Source organism: Bubalus kerabau, chromosome 1, assembly GCF_029407905.1.
Source record: "Bubalus kerabau isolate K-KA32 ecotype Philippines breed swamp buffalo chromosome 1, PCC_UOA_SB_1v2, whole genome shotgun sequence".
Taxonomy (NCBI): domain Eukaryota; kingdom Metazoa; phylum Chordata; class Mammalia; order Artiodactyla; family Bovidae; genus Bubalus; species Bubalus kerabau.
Genome location: NC_073624.1, coordinates 277,870,815 through 277,897,209, shown reverse-complemented (window position 1 = coordinate 277,897,209; position 26,395 = coordinate 277,870,815). Strand labels below are relative to the sequence as shown.

Sequence of the window (26,395 nt, the reverse complement as noted above, 5' to 3'; positions counted from 1 at the left end):
TTGGAGGAGCCGGTGGTCAATGGTCCAGCACGCGGTAGCCAGCGTATGACCCTTTCCACTCTAACGTTCTGTAAGCTCTGGTTAAAGGCACTGTCCCCCTGTAACCGGCTGGATGAACTTGCCACACAGGGATGCTCGACGGTCCTGGTGAAGGGTTTCCTACCTTTCCATCACAAGCATGAACACCAACATTGATGAATGGAAGTAAAGCTGGGAGGGCTAGTTACAAGTTACATGCTTGAATCAAGAAAACACACTTCCTGACCCAGTAAGAATAATAAGAGTGACCACTTATTTAGCACCTAGTATGGGACAGGCATGATACAAGGAGCTTAACCTATTATCCCTAACTGCTATTTAAATGTAGGTAGTTCAGTCAGTTCAGTTCAGTTGCTCAGTCATGTCCAACTCTTTGCAATCCCATGAACTGCAGCATACCAGGCCTCCCTGTCCATCACCAACTCCCAGAGTCCACCCAAACCCATGTCCATCGAGTCGGTGATGCCATCCAACCATCTCATCCTCTGTCATCCCCTTCTCCTCCTGCCCTCAATTTTTCCCAGCATCAGGGTCTTTTCAAATGAGTCAGCTCTCTGCATCAGGTGGCCAAAGTATTGGAGTTTCAGCTTCAGCATCAGTCCCTCCAATGAACACCCAGGACTGATCTCCTTTAGGATGGGCTGGTGGGATCTCCTTGTAGGTATCTCTATCTTAAATGTAGGCATCACCAGGACTTCCTGGTGGCTCAGGTGGTAAAGAATCCCCCTGCAATGTGGGAGACCTGAGTTGGATCCCTGAGCTGGGAAGATCCCCTGGAGAAGGGAATGGCAACCCACTCCAGTATTCTTGCCTGGAGACGCCCATGGACAGAGGAGCCTCGTGGGCTGCAGTCCATGGGGTCGCACAGAGTAGGACATGACTGACACTACTGTACCAATAAAGAAACCGAGGCGCAGAGATTAAATAACTTGCTCAAGGAAATACAGTGGACAAGTAGCTGAGTGTGGAATCTGTCTTGCTCCAAAGCTTGTGTGCTTCCAGTATTCTACGATGCTGAGTATTCTTTTGGTTCCTTTGAATGACTGTTTTTACCTTGACAAAACTTAAGCTCGGCAGCCCCTGAGTAGACAGGCCTCTGCCACCTTGCTCCTGAGACCTGATGAAATAGAGTCCTGCTAGTGCTTAAGCTCCGGAATACCGACTATATTGAGAGGACTAAAACATGCGCTACCTTGGCTGTTCTATTTTTCTGTCCTATGTAAAGGCGCATGACAATTATAAAGGCACAGGACGATTCCTCCCAAACCATTTGTCATTGTTCACACTCTCACTGTGCGACACACGGACTCACACTGGCACCAAATTCAGACACCAAAGGCACGTAAAGAAGGAGAGCAACTGCGTATAATCTGTGACGCACAAGGTGCATCAAGGCCATTTGAATTTTTACGGTCTGCAAAATGTCCAGATACTAATGAACTCGCACACACGAATCACGGTGGAATGCACCTCAATGCAGATACCGAAACATCTGCAGATGGTTAACGCTCTGCATGACTATCTTCTCCGTGCAGGGAAGGCCACAGGCTTTGCACTTGGCCGAGACAGTCCATATGGACTGTGTCCCCCCAGTGCCCTGACCCCACTTCTTCCACCAGACACAGCTGTCGGTCTGGTGATGCGTGGGAGCCTCTCAGGCTGCACTTTTGGTCGAGCAGGAGGACGGCCGCACCTGGCATAGGAACATGGAGAGTCGCCCAACCACAGCCCGTGTGCAGAGGGGAAAGAATGAATGGGACCCATCCCATTCACTGTGGTACCAGCCCCCTTAACGGAGAACACTTTTCAGTATTTATAGGAACTCAACAGAAGTAATGACTTCCTTTCATGTGTCTCAACAATTCTTTCCTTGCCTCCCATTTACATTCCTTTCAAATGCCATTTTCATTATTCCCATTTCAATTTCTAATGTTGTTTTCTAGGTTTATGAAGTGATATCCCTGGTGACTTTTATTATAAACTTTCCTTCAGTCCTATCATTGCTTTCAGTATATGAAATCCAAATAAGGAGAGCCAAACTTATGAATAAGGTCTACTTTATAATAATTCATTTTTATCTTGAAACAAAGATCTGAAATTCAATTTCTTTTCTGTCTCTCTGTATTTTCATAGTCAGGAGAGCTTGCTTTATCTTCGCTCATTTTTAATTCTCTATTATGTTTGATAAGACTTCATTTTTATGGTATTATATTAAGACTTGTTTCATATATGTAACTATTTTTCTCGTATACTTCTACGAGGTAAAAGGTTTTTAAAACAGTCACAAAAATGTCCTCCTATGATTATTATTCGTTCCATGATTCTTTGCAGTAATCCACACAAAATCTGCATTTTGCATTCATGAAGGATTACTTGTCTGAGCAAATATTAGCGTTGCATACACATGTGTCCTTTTGGTCTCTGAATGAAATCTGCATTTACCAACTTGCACACCGCAGTTAAGCAAAAGTGTCTGAAAGACCCAAAATAGACAAAATAATAATGTATATATGTGTAAAGCCTATCATGCCTAAAGGAGGCCACATGTTTTTGCAAATTACAGTCCTCTCCAGACTCTGAGAGGGAAATGTGACAGCCGCTTTGACAGCATTCAGGACGGTGCACAGCAAGGGGGCAAGTCAGGGCGGCTCTTGCTGAATCTTGGTGAAATTACATGGAAAACAGTCACCTATGAGGCAACTGAACTGGGACACAGGACTTTTAAATTCCATGAGATACCAAATTGTTCTTTTAGTGCCATCGGTTGAATCTTAGCTGACATTACGTAATAGTTGAGCCTTTTAGATTATTTAAAGTATTTCTAAAGCAAAGGAATTAGAGGCTGCACTTGCAAACAGACTGTCTTATTAAGATCTTGCTACCTTGGCACAAATGTTCACTAATCCGACACTAAATGCATGCCACAAGACTAATATATATCTTAAGACTATAACACCCAACCTTTGTGATAACGATGGTACAGAAAAGAGAAGAAATAATCTCTGGTTATTTGATCTGGGAACTGATCAAGGAAACACTACTGAGTCTCTGTTACAGAGATGAGTTTCTAGGTTCTAACAACCCAGCATTCTATAGTTACTGCTTGATACGTACAAAGACTTCTTCTGCTCTATATCAAAAAGACGTACTTCTACTTTACTTTGTACTTTTAAAATTACTATTCCATTAATCTTAGAATCTAGCTATAACATGTACACAAAAGAGAGTTTCCATCCATGTACTGTATGTACCTTTCAACCAATGAGCTCATTAATGGTTCAACTTCTCTTTATTAAGGCATTAATAATTGCCAACATCCATTGGATCATTGAAAAAGCAAGAGAGTTCTAGAAAAACATCTATTTCTGCTTTACTGACTATGCCAAAGCCTTTGACTGTGTGGATCACAATAAACTGTGGAAAATTCTGAAAGACATGGGAATACCAGACCACCTGACCTGCCTCTTGAGAAACCTGTATGCAGGTCAGGAAGCAACAGTTAGAACTGGGCATGGAACAACAGACTGGATCCAAATAGGAACAAGAGTACGTCAAGGCTGTATATTGTCACCCTGCTTATTTAACTTATATGCAGAGTACATCATGAGAAATGCTGGGCTGGAGGAAGCACAAGCTGGAATCAAATAACCTCAGATATGCAGATAACACTACCCTTATGACAGAAAGTGAAGAAGAACTAAAGAGCCTCTTGATGAAAGTGAAAGAGAAGAATGAAAAAGTTGGCTTAAAGCTCAACATTCAGTAAACTAAGATCATGGTATCCGGTCCCGTCACTTCATGGCGAATACATGGGGAAACAGTGGAAACAGTGGCTGACTTTATTTTTCTGGGCTCCAAAATCACTGCAGATGGTGACTGCAGCCATGAAATTAAAAGACGCTTACTCCTTGGAAGGAAAGTTATGACCAACCTAGACAACATATTAAAATGCAGAGATATTACTTTGACAACAAAGGTCCATCTAGTCAAGGCTATGGTTTTTCCAGTGGTCATGTATGGATGTGAGAGTTGGACTATAAAGAAAGCTGAATGCTGAAGAATTTATGCTTTTGAACTGTGGTGTTGGAGAAGACTCTTGAGAGTCCCTTGGACTGTAAGGAGATCCAACCAGTCCACCCCAAAGGAGATCCGTCCTGGGTGTTCATTGGAAGGACTCATGCTGAAGCTGAAACTCCAATACTTTGGCCACCTGATGCGAAGAGCTGACTCACTGGAAAAGACCCTGATGCTGGGAAAGATTGAGGGCAGGAACAGAAGGGGATGAACAGAGGATGAGATGGTTGGATGGCATCACTGACTTGATGGACATGGGTTTGGGTGGACTCTGGGAGTTGGTGATGGACAAGGAGGCCTGGCATGCTGCAGTTCATGGGGTTGCAAAGAGTCAGACATGACTGAGCAACTGAATGGAACTGAACTGAATAGGTACTGGGTCTTCTGCTGTGTGCTGCAGGTAAAGATAGCCCAATTCCTTCTCTCAGGAAACTCAACATTACAAGAAACAGCTATGCAAGTGCACACATTACAATATTGGAGGTGACAAGTCTGAAAATTAGGAGTGGGCTCTCAGATGCGGTATGAAATCACGGCCATAACATTTTGTTCTTCTCCACCCCTTGTATCTAGGCTAACTTGTGACTGTGACGAGCAGAATGTGCAGAAGTAGTAGTATGAAGTTCCGGAATGTAAGTCTTAAGAGGCCTTGCAGCTGCCACTCTAGTTTTCCTGGAACACTCCTGACACTGTGGAAAAAAGCCTGGGCAGACGCCATCTAAAGAGAGAGGGGCACAGCCTCCAGTGGGCAAGGAGGCCCAGGCCGTGTGAGTGGGGCTGGGTTAACCCCCCAGTCCCAGTCAAACTGTTAGGTGTCTGAGGCCACATGAGTGACCCCAGGGGAGAAACGAAGAAAACCATTCGGCTGAGCCAGCCCAGACTACTGACCCGAACCGGTGAGACAAAAAAGAAATGCTGTTTTAAGCCACTCTGTTGGGATGGTATTTGATGAAGCATTAAACAAAGGGAACAGCAGATTTATTAAGCATTTATTAGCACTGAAAATGAGGAGAACTCAACAGCACGGGAAGAGGGGAGGGCAGGGGACCAGAGAGCAATGCTTGCTGTTGAGGGAAGGCCTACGGCTGCTCCCTGCGGCTCCTTATCCACACCTTATGGGGCACCGGAGGCATCTTCTTACCAGGGCAGCTGTTTCTCCGGGCTTGGCTCCTGATCCTCTGCTTTCAACTTGTTTTCTCATCTAGCTTTTTATGGGCCACAGAGCTTTTATGGGCTGGATTTTTCCCTTTCAAGCTTTCTTTTTGCGCTTATGACCACCAGGCTCTTTGACGAGAGTCTCTTCCAGACGTGGCTGCTCTGTGTCCAGAAAATGACAGTGCCAGAGGGCTCCACCTGGTCCCATCTCTTTACGACCAGTCACTTCCAACCGGGTATAACAGGAAAAAAGTAGAATATCTGGCAGGTGACAGCTAGTTCACTTAGAGACACACTTCTCTGAGACACTTTCAGGGAGTTCTGCTCTCAGAATAGAACAAATCACAATGAGTGATATAGGTAATGATGCCCCTGAGTCATCAATAAAGGTGATAACTATGGGGAAAACTTGGTGTCAGAAAGTAGGAAAATGTGATAGACACTTTCTAACTATTTCCATGAAAGATTTAAAATTGACAAGGAGAAGGCTAAGTGATAAAATAAATTGATTTGCTTCCCTCAAAAAGTATGTAATTTGCACTTCCTATTTGCCAGGCACTCTTCTAGGCAAAACAGTGACAAGACACACAAATTTATGTTCTTATGAAACTTAGGTTCCTTTGGCACACACTAGATAAATGATGCATTATCAAATAGGATACATCTAAAAGAATTACTCAAGGACATATTTGACATAATGTAAAAAAGGGATCCATAAAAGAGGAAGATGTAGTGTGCAAAAAACAGCAGAAGCAAAGACATGAGTGATACAATTATGTCAACATAACTGTTGATCCATTCTGTTAAAAAAGGGTCCTAGACCTCTTCACCATGCTAAGTGGAAGGGAGGAGGTGGGGGCGGCTAGGATGATCGGTGCTCAAGGCACTGGCCTGCTCCCACGAGAGAAGGGACTACGGTGTACAACGCTCGGGGGTAAGAAGTGCAGGTGAACGTGAACTGAAGCGACAGTCGCTCAGTCGCGTCCGACTCTTTACGACCCCACAGACTATGCAGTCCACGGAATTCTCCAGGGCAGAATCCTGGAGCGGGTAACGTTTCCCCTCTCCAGGGGGCCTTCCCAACCCAGGGATGGAACCGGGGCCTCCTGCATTGCAGGCGGGTTCTTTACCAGCTGGGCCACAGGCAGTTGTGGCAACACCGCCACCAGAACGCAGAAAAAGAGCACCAGTAAGAATAAAAAGAACTGCATTTCTAGAAAAGCAGACTTCACCAAAATGACACATTACTGATCCTAAAGGGGAAATGCATCAAAGAGTGAAAACAACAGGAAATCCAGGTGTGTTATGAGCAAAGGTACAAAACAAAAGCAGCACAATTCCACATGAACGCAGGCCTGGCCTAGAAGGGGGCGGCGTCTAACGCCTGCGGCAGGTGGAATGCCCGCGGAATCAGCAGAGAGGAAGGGAGACGCGATCAGAGGCAGTTACCAGACAGCCAGCGGTGGACCTGCTTCCCAGGCAAACAGACGCTGAAACACGGGTAGAGGAAATGGAGGCCATCTCTGAGTACTTTAATAATTCTCTCACTAATGGGAGAGGGGGCATTCAGATTCAGTCCATGCGGAAACAATCAGAGTAATTACGGAATCCCACACTGTACCAGCGTGTGGTCTGACTATTAACCGGGAGTGATGTCATTCTGTGGGGAAGCTGTGTCTGTCTCACTCTCAGCTTACTGAAGCCGGCTGATCAGGGCCTCTGGGGGCACCTTACCGGGAACAAGTCTGTCTCTGAGAAAGAACCGGCAAACCTTCACGAGGCCTTTACAGCTGGAATCTCAGAACCAATTATCACGATTATTGTCAAAGTTATAATAAATAGCTTAGGTTTTCTGCAGTTTAGTTCTTTTGGTGACTGATTCTATTAATATAATAACAGGCAAATCTTAACTATTATGCAGACGGTTTTATTTTCTTAATGTTTCTATAATCCATTACATTAGCTGTAAAATAGACATGTAAATTTCATTAAATTGCCATGTGCTGAACAATAAAATGATTATCTAAAATCATACCAGGCAACCAAACTATTCTATAAAGGTTTTATTATCCATATTCTTGATTATATTTATGTCAGATTATCAAAGAATATACTAAGTGGCAGCTATGCTTTCAAAAGAATATTTTCTTTAAAACTGAATTTTATATACTAAAAATAATTTTGTTCTTTTTTCTGATGGAAGAGTAGATGTTTATTTTTATACCAATATCCCAAAATTTTTTTCTGCAAAATTTGCCATACCAAAGTTCTCTCCAGCAATAACAAAAAGAATTCCTCTCATGCTAAACTTGGAGAAGGTACTGGCAACCCACTGCAGTACTCTTGCCTGGAGTGTCCCATGGATGGAGGAGCCTGGTAGGCTGCAGTCCATGGGGTCGCTAAGAGTCGGGCACGACTGAGCGACTTCCCTTTCATTTTCACTTTCATGCATTGGAGAGCAACCCAGTGTTCTTGCCTGGAGAATTCCAAGGACGGGGGAGCCTGACGGGCTGCTGTCTATGGGGTCGCTCAGTCTGACACGACTGAAGCGAGTTGGCAGCAGCAGCAGCAGCAGCATGCTGAACTAATAATGATTCAGGAAGATGATTCAAAGATAAAGTCTTCCAGGTCCAAAGGATATGTGGCATAAAGATAAAGGCCAACTCAAAGAAAGGACATTATTTACTAAAAACTTAGAAGTATCTACATGGTTTAATAAAATGCCAATGGTGTACCAGAGAGTGCCAGTCAGTGGGTAAACATTTTAGTTGACTGTGTTATTAAGCAAAATAAGACAAGACTGGAGAAAGTGGGTCCAAATTATTTAACAGATGAAATAGAATTTCTGTGCATAGGGATTTTTAGGATGTTCGCATAAAGGGAGATGATACGATTTGTTATCTGGGAATGTTAAACGGGCAGATGACTGATGCAGCAAGCATTTCCTGGCACCAAATATGTGGCAAGTTCTGTGCAGTGTTAGGAAAAAATAGGTTCTGTCCTCAAGGAGCTTATCAGTAACAAGCCATGCTGTCTGAGAGACGGCAGAGGGCTAGAGGGCAGGGTGGGTGCAGACAAGAAGACGGGGCACCCCGAAATGCTGTAGCCTTGAAGAGAGCCTCACTAAGGGACTGCAGACTTGCCAGGGCAATTATCCAGACACAAAAACTGTGTGATGTAAGCCGGGAAAGAACATCTCTCAATCTTATCCTCACAGGGTCAGCTGAATCAGTCTCCCAGTGCTATCAAATCAGCATAATGGGGTTTTCTGAACTTCACACTGAGTTCTAGTCAAGTTAAAATATTTGCTCACTGAAAACTTTAAAGGGTTATTTCAAGCCCTATGTACATCTGAACCTTTGCATTTCACCAGGCAAATAAAAATGTTTTGAGATTTTTTTCTAAAAGATGGCTTGAAAGAGCCATGTATAGGACACCTAAGGAAATAGTCTTGGTACTGAAAAGTCACAGGAACGGGAAAAGGCAGACAATTAAAAAGGGATTTCTGTTGTATTTTCACCTCCAGGAAGAGATAGGACTGGAACTGGGAGTCCCCAGAAGATGACAGGGTATGTTCTGACTAGAAGGTGTGCAGAGCCAGAAACAGGCAGGTAAGCAGGTAAAGAACCCAAGGAGGAGGGTGAGAAAGGGTGAGAAAGCACGGACAAGAGGCAGGAATCGTGTGGGTCTCAGATCTGAAAACAAGAATTAAACCACAAAATTTTAAAAAAGAAAAACATAGGAGAAAACCTTCACAACTCTGGTTACAAAGGAGTTCTTAGATATGCCACCATAAGCGTGATCCATAAAAGCAGAAATCGATGGACTAGATTTCATTAAAATTAGAAACATCTCTTGAAAAGAAAACCAAGCAAAGAGCAGGCCACACACTGAGAGAAAAAAAATTGTAAAATTTCTATCTGATAAAGGAATTTCTTTCCAAAAAATAACAAATGCTTGTAACTTAAAGACAAAAGCTTGATTAAAGAAAAATGGGCAAAAGATTTGAACAGCCGCTTCACAGAAGACATATGAATGGCAAATAAGCACAAGAAAAGAGACTCAGTATCATTAGTCCTTAGGAAAGTAAAACAAAAATTAAACTCATAATGAGATAGCACTGCATTCCTACCAGAAAAACGATAAAAAGACTAATGGTAACAAGTGTTACTTGCTGTGGGGGTAAAGTGCAGCTGCCTTGCATAGTTGGTGAGCATGCAAAAGTAGAACGGAACTTGGAACAGTTTGACAGCTTCTCAGAATTTTTTCCATGCAATTCATTTAATTTCTAGATATTTACCCAAGAAAAGCAAAAACATATTCACACAAAGACGTATATGAATATTCACAGCACCTTTGTTTATAACAGCCCCCAAGTGGAAATAATCCATATGTCATCAAACGGGAAACTGGAAAAACAAACTGTAACATAAAATGGAATGCTGCTGCTGCTGAGTCGCTTCAGTCGTGTCCGACTCTGTGTGACCCCACAGACGGCAGCCCACCCGGCTCCCCCGTCCCTGGGATTCTTCAGGCAAGAACACTGGAGTGGGTTGCCATTTCCTTCTCCAGTGCATGAAAGTGAAAAGTGAAAGTGACGTTGCTCAGTCGTGTCCAACTCTTAGTGACCCCATGGGCTGCAGCCCACCATGCTCCAACGCCCATGGGATTTTCCAGACAAGAGTACTGGAGTGGGGTGCCATTGCCTTCTCCGTCAACAGCGTTATGTTTTCAGTGAAAAAAGCTAGGACAAAAGATTAGTATATATTCAGTTCAGTTCAGTGGCTCAGTCGTGTCCGACTCTTTGTGACCCCATGGACTGCAGCACACCAGGCCTCCCTGTCCATCACCAACTCCCAGAGTTCACCCAAACCCATGTCCATTGAGTTGGTGATGGCATCTAGCCATCTCATCCTCTGTCGTTCCCTTCTCCTCCTGCCCCCAATCTTTCCCAGCATCAGGGTCTTTTCCAGTGAGTCAACCCTTCGCATCAGGTGGCCAAAGCATATATTAAATAGTCTCATTTACCTGAAGTTCTAGGAAAGGATAAGCTACAGGGAGAGACAGGATGAGCGGCTGTCAGGCTGGGGCGGGAGGAGGGAGCTGAGCCCAAGGGGCACAGCGGACCTCAGGGTGATGGGCGTGCTCTGCTGGCAGCCGGTCTGCACACTCTGGGGGAGACTCACCAAACTGTACCCTCAAAACTGGTGCTTTTTCTTGTCTTCATATCACCATAAAGATAATTAAAAATATGTAGGGCATCTTAAGATACTTACAGGCTATTTCATCATTTTAAAGTAAATGGCATTATTTTTAATAAAGAACTTGGGATACCATGTTACTTTGGGATGTCTTTATATGGGATTTCAAAATAATTAAGGGACCATACAGTCAAATAATTTATTTTTAAGTTAAACCAAGCAAACAGTGTATTAAAACACTGTCTCTCCTTAATCTGTGAAAACGCTTCTGAGGGTAAGTGTTCTGCTTTCTTGACTATCTTGGTGAGATTCTGTTCAGTCACTTTCACAGGAACAGCACCAGTGTTTGCCCAGTATTTGTTAGTAAGGAGTAAGGCTTGGAGGAGAGTTTTGTGGCTCTTAAATGACTTTTTCTAATGCTGAGCAGCTAACTGGTCTTTATGTCACTTACAGTTTCTTTGATAAGAAGAACTTTTCTTACAGGTCTTTTTTTGGTAAAATAGTCAAATGAAAATTCAATAAACTATCTCTGTATTACTTTAAGGATTGTTGTTGAGTCACTAAGTCATGTCTGACTGTTTTGCAACCCAATGGACTGTAGCCTACTAGGCTCCTCTGTCCCTGGGATTTTTCAGGCAAAATACTGGAGTGAGTTGCCATTTCCTCTTCCAGGGGATCTTTCCAACCTGGGAACCAAACCTGCATCTCCTATATTGTGTCTCCTTTACTGTTGAGCAACCAGGGTAGCCTATTTTAAGGATATTATCTCATAAAAATGGTGTCTACATTAATACCCAAATGAAAACCCTTTATTTTCCTTTAAAAGCTTAATATGCCAAATTCTTACCAAAGAAGCTAAAAACTAGAACTCTTATAGATTAGATATTGCTATACTATTAGGTATAACATAACTCATCATTTATATTATTTTTTATTACTTCACATTTTTCAAAAGATACTAACAGTACAAAAACAACTTGAGAGCAAGGCATTTCTGAAAAAGTAGACTTTTTTTTAGACCATTGAAAACATTTAATAAATTCTTTTAATATTGTTATGGCCTCAAAATTAAAAAGTTTTAAAAAAGCATCCTAGAGAAAGTATTAGTAAATGATAATTAAACAAATAATGAACATTTTGCAAACACTGAAGCTGAAAGAGGAGTACATTCACCATATCAGTGTCATACTTTACATTAAGCAATTAGTCCTATTTTTAATCTTTTGCATTTACTTTGCTCCTGACTTCTGCACTTGATGTTTATGGATGATAGTCCCCCGAAAGCCTTTAGTGTACGCTGAAGAGAAAGAATTTGAAAAAGGTAATCATGCCAAGAGTGGGGGAAAAACAAAATAATACATCAAGGTGTGGTTTCCCCCCAAATTCCCATATGCTGCATCCATCAGCCTATGAGATTCCCAAGAGTTAAGGTGCTGAGGTCTACTTTTAGCTTAAATGCAGAATCTAGATAGAAACATTCTCACAGTGTTTTTATCGAGTCACACAACTGGTCTGGTCCCAAAGGTTTGCCTCTCCCTTCATCTGTGAGCCAAACAGTCGACATCCTGCTTCCGAAAGGAGACACAGAAAAGCGCGTGGGATGCTGTCGAGGGCTGCCAAGCCGAGCCTACTCTTCATTTTAAAATGAGACAAAATAAAGGCGACAGAGATGAAAGCAAAATACCAAGACACGGAGGAGGAGGTGCTGCGAAATAGGATTCTGGTGAATTAATTTGCTTAGGACAGGGAACTGAAGTCTAACAGCTCTTGGTTTTGAGCACTTGAAGCAAGGAAGAAGATGTATATGATGGACTAGTGTCTTGCACAGCCAGTTATGACTGGAAGCTTCCATAATAGGACTTTCTTTCTCATGCACCATTTACAAAGACCCTGCAAAGACTCTTTGCAGTTATGTCTGTAATATTCCTTCTAGGGAAGTTATTAGGACACCAACGCAGAGAGGAGATGAGGGAAGACTGACTGAACCAGCTCTGCATTCAGAAAGCAGCAGGGCTACCGGGAGGCCAGGATTCTCAGCCCTGTCATCTGATTCTTCGCCGCCTCCTCCCATGTGGTCTGCAGACAGAACCATCAGGATCTCTGAGTCTGGTTTCTGACTGAATCCCTAAGAGACACCCATGCAGCTCCACAGGCTAACTTTTAATTGTAGGGGGAGAAAGCTATATGAGATGCCTTATTTCTGACTGTATGATATCTGAAAATAGTAAGCATAAATAGCATTCCAACATATCACCAAATATTTGAGACAGAAAGATGCCTTGAGTTCATTTTCTTTCCTCTTCAGCAGATGCTCTTATAAGATTCAAGTTGGGACCAAAAAAAAAAAGAAAAAAAGATGCAGTCCTTTTCTTTGTCCCTTTAATAACCATTGCTAGCAAAATAGAATTTCAATAGGCAGGTAAATTAAAACTAGTCAATGGCCTGTTATCAGTGCAGATGATCTGCTTTGTAGATTGTTGCAGTCACATTCTATTTTTACTCAGAGCCAGTAGGACAGGCTTGGGGAGGGTGGGCTGGGGCTCTTCACAGACTCCAGTCCGTGACTCTGCATTCATATTTTGACCTTCAAATGTCACCGAAGCATGTTTCCAAATAAAAGTGCCTTCTCCTGGCACCTATCTCAGCTATAATCCCTGAATCTCATTTTGGCAAACAGGATTCTTTTGACAACTTATAAAAATCCCTCCTTCACTGACTCCACCCCACATTCCACATTATATGCTTCCTGATAATTATCGCCCTTCCTGTCTTATAAACTAACTTATATTTTTCTTGACTATGTGTGTCATCTCCCCAGTAAGATTTTATGTTCTGTATAGAAATTAATAGTCGTTGTTTGAATTCCCATAACCATTCTTCGTTCATTCATTCAGCAAGTAGTGATCTCTGCTCATAATGCCAGTTGGTTACTATGGGACCTGCAGCACATAATTAAAACATAATATAGAATATGGTATGTTATTATGTAAGAAGGTCAAAATGGTAGTAGAGAGAAGGTAAATATTATTTCTGATTGGTGGACCACAGAAGAATCTAAGATGGAAATAATGAGTTGAAACTCTTGAGGAAAGAGTAGGGCTTAAAAAACACTATTAAAAAAGCTGAAAATACCATCTATCATGTTCTTCCCTACTGTAAAAGCACCACCTATACTCTTATGAAAAAAATGGAAAATACAGACTGGACTGAAAAGGGGGAAAAAGCAGCCATTATCCAACAAGCCAGAGGCAGCGACTGTTCCCTTCATGTTGATATACTGAAGTCCCCTGTTTTGCATGTTCATTTCTTAAAACTGTGATGAAACATACTGAAGTGTATCCTGTTTGTTTTATCCATTAATATATTAAATAACCTTTTCATACTATTCGTCCCATAGGATTATTTTTAATGACGTTATACTGCATGGATGTATCATTTTTTGAGATATTTTAACTTTCTAGGATGAAAAGGCTTCTGAAGGGAATGGACAGGGACGGAAACGAAGGTTATTCTGAGCAGAAGGAACGGACGCAGCCGTGGAAGAGCGCAGTGGCCGCAGGGGCGGCGAGCCGTGGAAGAGCATAGTGGCCGCAGGGACGGCGAGCACTGGGGCTTCTGAAGAGGATCAGGGGGCCCAAAGCCCATGAAGACTAGTTCTCAACTGTGAACGTTATCCAAAGGCAGTGTTGAGCCACTAAAGATTTCCTCAAGGTATCATGGGCAGAGCTGGATTTTATGAGAACACGGAAGCAAGACTAGATGGTGGACTGAAGGAGAGAAAAGAGGCCATACCTCTAGGAGGAGATTAATTCTAAAGTGAAGCCTTCTCCCTGCCACCATTTTCCACTTCATTGATTTCAGACTCTCAGATTCTTTCCACAAAATAGAGTACTTTTTAAAACAAGATTTTTTTCTTCCCTACTTGCTTCATCTAGCTAAATCCCACTCATTCTTCAAAACGTAATCAAGGACCGTTACCTTTGAAAAGTCTTTGCTGATTGTGCACCGCAGCCCAGTTCACCCTGTGTCTCACTGAATGCTAACCACAGGTCTACTTGTCTGACTCTGCCGTAACGTCAGCTCTGTGCAGAGCCTCTGATGAGACCCTGGCACCTCCACACTCAGGTACACACCACAGAGTCATCCTCGATGCATGTCTGCTGAGCTGATGCATGAAGATTCCCAAATCCCCAGGATTCAGATGTTACTTAAATTCAGAAGCTAAATTTAAACTAGTGCTAGGCAAACTAAAATCTACAACTTTATAAATAACGAAATTTCACAAAAATGGGGAATCACTAAAGAAAGTAAGTTGATTATTTTTGGAGCTTATTCTCATAACAGGAAGTCTATCAAAGATAACAGCACTGGAGTGCAGAGGCCGTCTCCCTAGGGAACTGCTTTTAATGCTCAGTATCAGAAAAAAATGTCAGAACTCGTTGCCAGTAATCAAATAAGACCACTAGCAGCATATACTCCTGCAGAAAAATCCAACAAGAAGATAAATGTTTAAAAAATATATAGTCCAGGCTCGAGAGATGGAGGGGAACAGAATTTAGAACAGTGGAGACTTCACAGCCTTCCGCTGTGGCTGATGACAGCAGTAAACTGCATTTTAAAGCGTTTTCACAGAAAAGTCACTCAGGAAATCGGCTATAACACCGAGCTGCCAGCAGACTTAAAAACACAAGTGTCTCTGGGAAGATAATGAAGACCTGATTCAATCTAATTGTGTATATATTTTCAATTCACTGAAAAATATTAAGTCCACAGGCTCCAGTGGCTTGTAGAGGGAGTAAACAGCTACACCCGGCTTCCAAACAATGTAACCAGCATGAAATCCAGGTAACTTAGCAGTTTTCAACAGACAACATGATATTTTGGGTTAAATGGCCTCTGAGAAATAAGTGGCTGGGTCTGTTTAGTACACTGACGTATTACTAGTCTGCCCTGCCTCCTCCTGTCTGACTCTTTCCATTAGCACCTGGATGGAGAGCCGTGCCCCCGGCCCTCAGCCCGCTGCAGTCCCCCTGTCCCCATGACCTCACCCCTCCCTGGGCCCGTGATGACCTGCATTCACCCTGTCGCCTTACTGCACACGCGCGAGCCCCTAGCCCTCAGCCTGCTGCAGTCGCCCCCCATTCCCCCCTGCCCCGTCTCCACGACGTCACCCCTCTCTGGGCCCTCAAACCCTTCCGCATCACTGTCCCCAGGTGTGGTCCCAGGAGCTTCCCTTCTAGTCCAGAGGCTGCCTCTGGACGGTCTCCACTGTTCCACCTCTGATCACCACCTCCAGACTTGTGACTCCTAAACCTGGGTCTCCACCCTGGAGCCGCCTCTGTTCCAGAGCTTCCCCACAGGCCTGCAGACGTCCCCATTTTACTACCCTTCAGAAACCTAAGGTTCATCAGGACGCAAGTGCATCCCTCCTGTGTCCCTCTGACAAAGAATGGCGCCCACATCCACGCCACTTCAGTCACACTCGAGACCGCCACGTTCAGGTTTCGCTGTGTTTCTGCCCTTACATTCTACTAAAAAACCCTGCCCATCCGGCCCACTTATGACCTTTAAACTCATCAACTACTCACTCTCTAATTCCCTTAGTTCAGCCCACCCCTCCCGCCTTCTGGCTCCTCTCTAGTATTAGTTTCTTTCAGCCTGTTCTCTACACTGCAGACAGTGATACTTCCGTGAGGCAAACCTTACTTCATGAACCCAAACTGCCCTCAAGAAAAGGTCTGAATCCCTTAAAATAGCTTATAAGGATTTTCATGATTTAGCTCTAGTTTATTTCTTTGGATTACTATTATTATTTTTACTTTCTCCTGTTACTCACTTGTAACAAATCTTAACTACATGATCAGTGAGAACTCTTCCTTATCTGCTCCACAGGAATATCATGAGGAACTTTGTCAGACACCTTGATGAGATCCACTTACAATCACAGTGCCCTTAGTCTACTGGCATATGGATACTCTCAAAAAATGAACAAAAAGACACGCTCTTGACGAGTTCATGTGTTCCTCTTACCATCACTCTCCCTTCTGTGGTCTCACAATCTATTTAAGGATCCATTTGAGGATTTTCAAGAGGGCATCATTGAGCTTACTGGTACAAAATTCAATTTAAGTTTTCATTCATGTGAATAATCAAGACAGTCTTTGCAGATTGTATAGTGTTTCAGCTCATTATCTGTTCTCTGTGAGTTTTTATATCACCACCAACAGTTTCAGTTCAGTTCAGTCGCTCAGTCGTGTCCGACTCTTTGTGACCCCATGAACCACAGCACGCCAGGCCTCCCTGTCCATCACCATCTCCCAAAGTTTACTCAAACCCATGTCCATTGAGTCTGTGATGGCATCCAACCATGTCATCCTTTGTCGTCCCCTTTTCCTCCTGCCTTCAACCTTTCCCAGCATCAGGGTCTTTTCAAATGAGTCAGTTCTTCACATCAGGTGGCCAAAGTATTGGAGTTTCAGCTTCACCATCAGTCCTTCCAATTTAGTTATCTTATTGTTGGGTTTTCTTTGTACCCTGGGCTGCAATTCGCCTCAGCCAGAAAACTCATTCTAAGCAGTTATGTTGGTACTTTCTTATCACTGCTGAACTGGGAGGACCTCTTAGCAATGTTGGTCCCTTTTCTGTTCTCTCCTAACTTGCCCTGTCACTTGCTAAAACGATCACATCTTACCCAAGAAGAACTGGCTCTATTCTCCCTGGTCTGAGCATTACTCTCCACCAAAAATCCAGGTTTTTATTTTGATTATGTTTCGTATTTTCAATAGCTTCAGCTCATTTTAATTTTTAACCTGCTGATGCTGTTTTTACAGAGTTTCTCACTAGAAAGTATCTTAGGCAGTAACATATCAGTTACTTAAGATATTAACACATCAGTATCTGGTTCTTTCATTCCTGAACATGTAGAAGACTGCCTTCTTCGCCACATGACAAAGGAATGTGTGGCACGTGTCACCTTTGGGCTCAGGGGGTAAAAAGCTCCCCTCCAGCCACCCAGCTCTCCTCTCGCCCTGGTGACCACGGCGCACCCTGCAATGGTGGAGGCATAAGCTGAAACCACCCTGATCCCCGGGACACTGCTGGGAAGGGAGCTGCTCTACAGGTACGGGACTTGTGACAGATGTCCCATTAGCAAGAAATACTCTTTTAGGCAGTAAGCCCTTGAGATGTAGTATTTCTGTATTACTGCAGCATAGTTTAACTTTTCCTAGCTAATACAGCATTTTTCATTTTTATTTCCAAATTTTAGTTTTGAAGGGCTCCTGATCCAAATGAGTCATTTTTTTCCCTTTAGAATTTTAAGATGCTAAAATAGGTTGAATAATTTAGTCATCTCTTATTCTCAAAGATATCCTTGTCCTAAACCCTGAAACCTGTGAATATGTTACCTTTCGTGGCAAAGGGATTTGAGATTTTGAGCTGGGGACGTTATCCCAGATTATCTGGTCAGGCTCAGTGTAATCGCAGCCTTATGAGAAGGAGGCAGTAAGGCCATTCAGAAAAAGGGAATATGATAAAATACTACAAGCAGAGTTGGAGTGATGCACTTTGAAGACTGAGAGAGGGGCCCTGAACTATTAATGCAGCGGCCTCAGGAGTCTGGCAAAGGCAAGGAGACAGACTCTCCCCTCGAACACCCCAGGAGGAGTGCAGCCCCTCTAACACCTTGCCTGCATCCCCATGAGACCCACTTTGAACTCCTAACCTTCAGAACTCTAAGAGAATACATTTGTGTTGCATTACATCAATAAGTTTGTGGTGATGTTATAACAGCAACCGGAAAGTAATACAGATGTTGAATAGTACTTTTCCTTTCTCTGAAAATTGTGGAAATGACTTTCTCAAGTCTGACGTAAACATGTCTAAGTAAGAATGACGTCTTAAACTACTCTTCTTCCCTTTCTTTTCCAAATATGAACAGTGTGTGTGTCAGTTGCTCAGTCATGTCCGACTCTTTCGACCCCACGGACTGTAGCCCACCAGGTTCCTCTGTCTGTGGGGATGCTCCAGGCAAGAATACTGGAGTGGGTTGCCATTTCCTCCTCCAGGGGATCTTCCTGACCCAGGGATCGAACCTGGATCTCCTGCATTGCAGGCACATTCTTTACTGTCTGAGCTATCAGGGAACCCCTAAATACAAATAGTAGGTGCTACTGGATACAAGTTTCTACTCCCTGTATTCTTAAACCTACTGATTTTACCATTTTCATCTTACGGACATGGGTTTTGCTAATTTTTTATTTACTATAAAAAGATTTCTCTCCTCCTTTCATTTTTGAATTATTTATTCTATCTTCCCCAGTCATATGGAACACAGAAATCAATTCACAAGTGCTCACCTTATATACTGTAAAGATCACCTTGCGTGTAGTAGTCCCCTCCAGCATGCAAGCATGATGATGCCCTCCAGCAGCAAAACAAATATGGTACAATCTTTGGAGGCTTTTTCCTATTCCTTCAGTTTTCATACCTCTGGTAAACGTTAAGAAATGTTATATAGACATTCCTGACACTTGATGAGAAGACGTATGATGACCAAACATCTGTTACACCTGTTTTCTGATTCCAAGTGGGAGACTTCTAAGAACTAAACTCTTAAGCAGGCTGGACCTACCTAACTTTCCAAGAGTCTGTGATTTTGCCACTTTCTGAAAATATAAGTGTCAGTACTCTTGCTAGTTTCTGTAAACCTAGAGACCCTTAAATATAAGACAGTGACTAGAGGAAACATCTGTTGACGTCAGCAAGGAAGACCACTGAGAAGAGACTCATTCACTGCTCCTCTGCTAGCTGATGCTTTCTGCTGCTCCCAGTCGAACTGTACACAATACTTTGGGGCTGAGACCTTAATTTTTGAGGTTCTAATAGCTGAAGATACTTTTCAAAGGTGAAAGATAGCACATTGGAACTAAACTCATGTGTTTAGCCCCTAGGATAAATGATCTTGACCATCTTCAACTATGGTTACCCCAAAATTTCAGAAAAGCTGTACAAACTGACAATCCTTATATTGATTTTCCCTCAGAACAGGAGGCATCACAGTAAACCATAAATTTGAAGATACTTTTTAAGGAGCTAAAATAATGCAATCATTTGCTTTCTGATTTTAGAAATCAATTTGGGATGAGACCTGGAAAATCTTTCTGAATGTCTGTAAATATGTCCATCGGACTGTCTCTGAAACATCAGAAATATGAACCCTGTTTTGAGATGATGTCAGATTATGCATTGAACACAGTTATTGTAACTTTTCTGACAGAAGATGACAGCTGTTAAAGCGATGACAACATGAATTTATAAAGGTTTCTGTGCTGGAGAAATTTCTTCCGGGGTCAAGTTCACTAATTTTGGCTACTGAAATGCCTTAATCCATCAATGAAGGAAAGTGTCTCCTATTAGTGAAAGCAAAACAGAAATTACACACCCTTGACACGTTTTATAACTTTGCATATTTTTTCATCTTTTACCTGGGTAAATGTGTGTCTGTAGCTTTGGCATTCCTGCCTCAAGAACCCCATGAACAGTGTGAAAGGCAAAACAACATGACAATAGAAGACGAGGTGTCCAATGTGCTACTGGGGAAGAGCAGAGAAATGGCTCTAGAGAGAATGGAGAGGCTGGGACAGAGTGGAAACCATGCCCCGTTGTAGATATGTCTGGTGGTGGAAGTAAAGCCCGATGCTGTGAAGAACAGGATTGCATAGGAACCTGGAATGTTAAGTCCATGAATCAGGGTAAACTGGATGTGGTCAAGCAGGAGATGGCAAGAGTGTACATCAACACCTTAGGAATCAGTGAACTAAAATGAACATGAATGGGTAAATTTAACTCAGATGACCATTACACCTACTACTGTGGGCAAGAATCCCTTAGAAGAAATGGAGTAGCCCTCACAGTCAACAAAAGAATCCGAAATTCAGTACTGGGTGCAATCTCAAAAATGATAGAATGATCTCGGTTTGTTTCCAAGGCAAACCATTCAACATCAGAGTAATCCAAGTCTACACCCCTCACCATTAATGCTGAAGAAGCTGAAATTGACCAGTTCTGTGAAGACTTACAAGACCTTCTAGAACTAAAACCAAAAAGAGATGTGCTTTTCACCATAGGGAATTGGAATACAATAGACAAGGGACATCCAGAGTAAAAGTAAAGTTTGGCCTTGAAGTACAAAAGAAAGCAGGGCAAAGGTTAACAGAGTTTTGCCAAAAAAACGCACTGGTCATAGCAAACACCCTCTTCCAACAACACAAGAGATGACTCTACACATGGACATCACCTGATGGTCAGTACTAAAATCAGATTGATTATATTATTTGCAGCCAAAGATGGAGAAGCTCTATACAGTCAGCAAAAACAGGACCGGGAGCCGACTGTGGCTCAGATCATGAGCTCCATATGGCAAAATTCAGGCTTAAATTGAAAAAAGTAGGGAAAAGCACTACACCATTCAGGTATGACCTAAATGAAATCCCTTATGATTAAACAGCGCAGTTGACAGACCTGGTAGACAAAGTGCCTGAAGAGCTGTGGATGGACGTTCGTAACATTGTACAGGTGACCAAAACCATCCCAAAGGAAAAATAAAACACAAGAAGGCAAAATGGTTGTCTGAGGAGGCGTTAAAAATAGCTGAGAAAGGAAGAGAAGTCAAAGGCAACGGAGAAAGGGAAAAATACCCAACTGAATGCAGAGTTCCAGAGAATAGCAAGGAGAAATAAGAAAGCCTTCCTCAGTGATCAATGTAAAGAAATACAGGAAAACAATAGAACGAGAACGACTAGAGATCTCTTCAAGAAAACTGGAGATAACAAGGGAACATTTCATACAATGATGGGCACAATAAAGGACAGAAACAGCAAGGATCTAACAGAAGCAGAACAGATAAAAAAGAGGTGGCAAGGATACACAGAAGAACTATACAAAAAAGATCTTCATGACCCAGATAACCATGATGTTGTAATCGCTCACCTACAGCCAGACATCCTGGAGTGGGAAGTCAAGTGGGCCTTAGGAAGCATTACTATGAACAAAGCTAGTGGAGGTGATGGAATTCCAGCTGAGCTATTTCAAATCCTAAAAGATGATGCTGTGAAAGTGCTGCACTCAATATGCCAGCAAATTTGGAAAACTCAGCAATGGCCACAGGACTGGAAAAGGTCATTTTTTCTCCAATCTCAAAGAAAGGCAGTGTAATCACACTACCATGCAGATGCACTTATTTCACATGCTAGCAAGGTAATGCTCCAAATCCTTCAACCTAAGCTTCAACAATACATGAAGCAAGAGCTTCCAGATGTACAAGCTGGGTTCAGAAAAGGCAGGGGGACCAGAGATCAGACTGCAAACACTCACTGGATCATAGAGAAAGCAAGGGAACTCCAGAAAAACATCTACTTCTGCTTCATTCACACACGAAAGCCTTTGACTGTATGGATCACAACAAACTGTGGAAAATTCTTAAAGAGATGGGAATACCAGACCACCTGACCTACCTCCTGAGAAACCTGTATGCAGGTCAAGAAGCAACAGTTAGAACTGGACATGGAACAATGGACTGGTTCAAAATTGAGAAAGGAGTATGTCAAAGCTGTATATTGTCACCCTGTTTGTTTAACTTCTACACAGAGTATATCATGCAACATGCCGGGCTGGATGAATCACAAGCTGGAATCAAGGTTACGGGAGAAGTATCAGCAACCTCAGTCATGCTGATGATACTTCTCTAATGGCAGAAAACAAAGAGGACCTAAAGAGCCTCTTCATGAAGGTGAAAGAGGAGAGTGCAAAAGCTGGCTTAAAACTGAACATTCAAAAAACTAAGATCATGGCATCCAGTCCCATCACTTCATGGCAAATAGATGGGGAAAAATGAAAACCATGACAGATTTTATCTTCTAGGCCTCCAAAATCACTGTGGATTTGACTGCAGCCATGAAATTAAAAGATGCTTTCCTTAGAAGAAAAGCTATGAGGAACCTAGATAGTGCGTTGAAAAGCAGAGACATCTCTTTGCCAAAAAAGGTCCATATAGTCAAAGCTATGATTTTTCCAATAGTCATGTATGGATGTGAGAGTTGGACCATAAAGAAGGCTGAGTGCCAAAGAATTGATGCTTTTGAACTGTGGTGTTGGAGAAGACTCTTGAGAGTCCACTGGACTGCAAGGAGATCAAACCAATCAATTCTAAAGGAAATAAACCCTGAATATTCATTGGAAGGACTGATGCTGAAGCTCCAACTCTTTGACCACCTGATGTGGAGAGCCAACTCATTGGAAAAGACCCTGATAATGCGAAAGGCTGAAGGCAGGAGGAGAAGGGAATGACAGGATGAGATGGTTATATAGCATCAGTGGCTCAATGGACATGAGTTTGACTCCAGGAAATAGTGGAGGACAGAGGAGCCTGGCGTGCTGCAGCCCATGGGGCTGTACAGTCAGACACGACTTGGTGACTGAAAACAACAAATAGCTTTTGTACCAGTTTGTAAATTTACCAATCCACATTTTTTTTTCTTCTGTTAAGCAAGAGTCCTTATTATGGTCTTTGAAGTGATAATTCAGTATATTCTATGTAAAACAGGCAACCTAATTTTAAAGTTGAACTTAGCAGTCTTACCATATATTCAGTTTGCCCGAATTGAAACTTACGATTCTAGTTCTTATGTCTCAACGTGGTCTGTGAAAAAAATATGACCGCTAACGCTGAGACACTCAGTTGTGTCCCTAAGGACTGCAGCCCACCAGGCTCCTCTCTCTGTCCATGGATCTACTAACATGCAAAAATAGGAAAAACAAATATAGATAATGTTCTTTAAAAAATTTTTGAAACCTCCATCAAAAATGTATAGCATAGCAGGAAAGTATCATTCAATGAATTATAACAATTTTCTGTCCAGCAGGGTCATTTTGGACTAGTTTTCCCTTTTCAAAAGGAAAAAAACAAATAGTTGAAGATACAAGCTTTTCCAAACACTTGTCTATAATTCATTATTTTATAGAGTCCATCAGTTATTTCCAGTATAATAGCAATTTTTAAAAATGTCATTTTGATTATCTTGAACTGTTTTAGTTTAAACACTGTGTTAGATGATTCAGAGATAAGTATGAGAAATTTGCAGTGGGCTCTACTTCAAGGTATAATGATTAAGATGTCACAAATAGATTACAGATTGTTCTAATAATAACAAAAGAGCAAAGACACCTGAAACATCATTTTTACTAGCTTCTAGGTAAATTTATATGCATGGAGAGTACTAATGATAGTGATTAAAACATGTATCACTTTAAAGATATATATAAGATATATTGCTGAAAGTAACACAACTATACTCCAACATAAAATATATATTTTTTTAAACTGTTAAAAAGTTATAAGGTTTCTTCTCACTTGCTATCTGCTGCTTTGAGAATATTGATTCCTTCTTGTTCTGTGTTGTCTGTTTTCTCAAAGCACCTATTTCGTCTCTCCCTGGTCTACACTCTTGCCATGGTCTTTTCTAATTTGCTAATTCAACTCTGTGAGAACTTGAAAAACAAACTTAAGAGGCTTATGTTTAAGGTTAAAAATAAAGATGCTCCAAAGGAAAACTCCCATTTCAAAAGTGTGGGAGTTTCTATGCTGGGGATTTTATGGAATTTATTTAGACTTCAGAGTTCTTTCATGGATTATTTCCCATTCTTAACTGTGCTCTGGATAGCTGGAGTTGCTGATTAATCGCATGTTAGGTAAATGAGCTATTACAGATTCTGGCACTCAAGTGTATGTAAGAGGTGCCTCTACTCTGCTTAACCATATAAATGTGTATGACATCAAAAAAATCTAATGTCAGCATTTGTGTTCCACTAATGGGCATAATTTGTATAACTAACAGTAGATCATTGGGCATTTTCCCAGATCTTTCCATTCCTTGTTGGGCTATCATGAATAAGGCTGCAAGAAACGTGTGGTCACACACATCCTCTTGTTCTTCTGTAGCTGGTTTCACAGAGTATATTCCTGGAAGTGGAATATCTGGGATGAAGCAAACAAACCTGCATGACTTCAGGGACATATTCTAAAGTTATGGCCCAAAGAGACTGTGCAATTGCACTCCCACCAGGGCCATATGCATGTCTGCTTTTCCATATCCTCATTCACATGGATTCGCAGCATTCTTTTCAATTATTTCCAATGTGCAAGAAAAAATGATATTAATTTTTAACTTGCATTTTTTTATGACTATGGGACTTTAACATTCTTTCAAATATGTTACAACTTTAAATATATACATGTGTTAAATTCTCCTATTTTGGAGGGGCATTTGTATCATCATTTTTCTGTGAATAACCTTTTCGTCATTTTTAAATTGCCTTTTCATTGCTTTACCAATGTTTCCATTGAGTTGTTTACTTTTTATTCATTTATAAATAGTCTTTATGAGTAAAAGATATCATGTGTCTCATATATATTTTCCCAACATTTTGGTCTCAATTATATTCTCACTGTTTAAAACAAAACATCAATTGTCTCTTAATTGTTGCTTTATCACATTACTGAATCCTTTGACACATTTTCAAAGACTTCTCTCTGCTTTTTATTTATTTATTTTTTTTTAAATTTTATTTTATTTTTAAACTTTACATAACTGTATTAGATTTGCCAAATATCAAAATGAATCCGCCACAGGTATACATGTGTTCCCCATCCTGAACCCTCTTCCCTCCTCCCTCCCCATTCCATCCCTCTGGGTCGTCCCAGTGCACCAGCCCCAAGCATCCAGTATCGTGCATCGAACCTGGACTGGCAACTCATTTCATACATGATATTTTACATGTTTCAATGCCATTCTCCCAAATCTTCCCACCCTCTCCCTCTCCCACAGAGTCCATAAGACTGTTCTATACATCAGTGTCTCTTTTGCTGTCTCGTACACAGGGTTATTGTTACCATCTTTCTAAATTCCATATATATGCGTTAGTATACTGTATTGGTGTTTTTCTTTCTGGCTTACTTGACTCTGTATAATAGGCTCCAGTTTCATCCACCTCATTAGAACTGATTCAAATGTATTCTTTTTAATGGCTGAAGAATACTCCATTGTGTATATGTACCACAGCTTTCTTATCCATTCATCTGCTGATGGACATCTAGGTTGCTTCCATGTCCTGGCTATTATAAACAGTGCTGCGATGAACATTGGGGTACTCGTGTCTCTTTCCCTTCTGGTTTTCTCAGTGTGTATGCCCAGCAGTGGGATTGCTGGATCATAAGGCATGTCTATTTCCAGTTTTTTAAGGAATCTCCACACTGTTCTCCATAGTGGCTGTACTAGTTTGCATTCCCACCAACAGTGTAAGAGGGTTCCCTTTTCTCCACACCCTCTCCAGCATTTATTACTTGTAGACTTTTGGATCGCAGCCATTCTGACTGGTGTGAAATGGTACCTCATAGTGGTTTTGATTTGCATTTCTCTGATAATGAGTGATGTTGAGCATCTTTTCATGTGTTTGTTAGCCATCTGTATGTCTTCTTTGGAGAAATGTCTATTTAGTTCTTTGGCCCATTTTTTGATTGGGTCATTTATTTTTCTGGAGTTGAGCTGTAGGAGTTGCTTGTATATTCTCGAGATTAGTTGTTTGTCAGTTGCTTCATTTGCTATTATCTTCTCCCATTCTGAAGGCTGTCTTTTCACCTTGCTAATAGTTTCCTTTGATGTGCAGAAGCTTTTAAGGTTAATTAGGTCCCATTTGTTTATTTTTGCTTTTATTTCCAATATTCTGGGAGGTGGGTCATAGAGGATCCTGCTGTGATGTATGTCAGAGAGTGTTTTGCCTATGTTCTCCTCTAGGAGTTTTATAGTTTCTGGTCTTACGTTTAGATCTTTAATCCATTTTGAGTTTATTTTTGTGTATGGTGTTAGAAAGTG

At 41.7% G+C, this 26,395-nt stretch overlaps 1 protein-coding gene across 6 annotated transcripts in view; it reads right to left on the bottom strand.

Moving 5' to 3' along the window:
* Nucleotides 1–26,395, bottom strand: part of FER (FER tyrosine kinase) — a 464,961-nt gene that overhangs the window by 28,583 nt on the left and 409,983 nt on the right. The gene's annotated exons all lie outside the window — the stretch shown is intronic.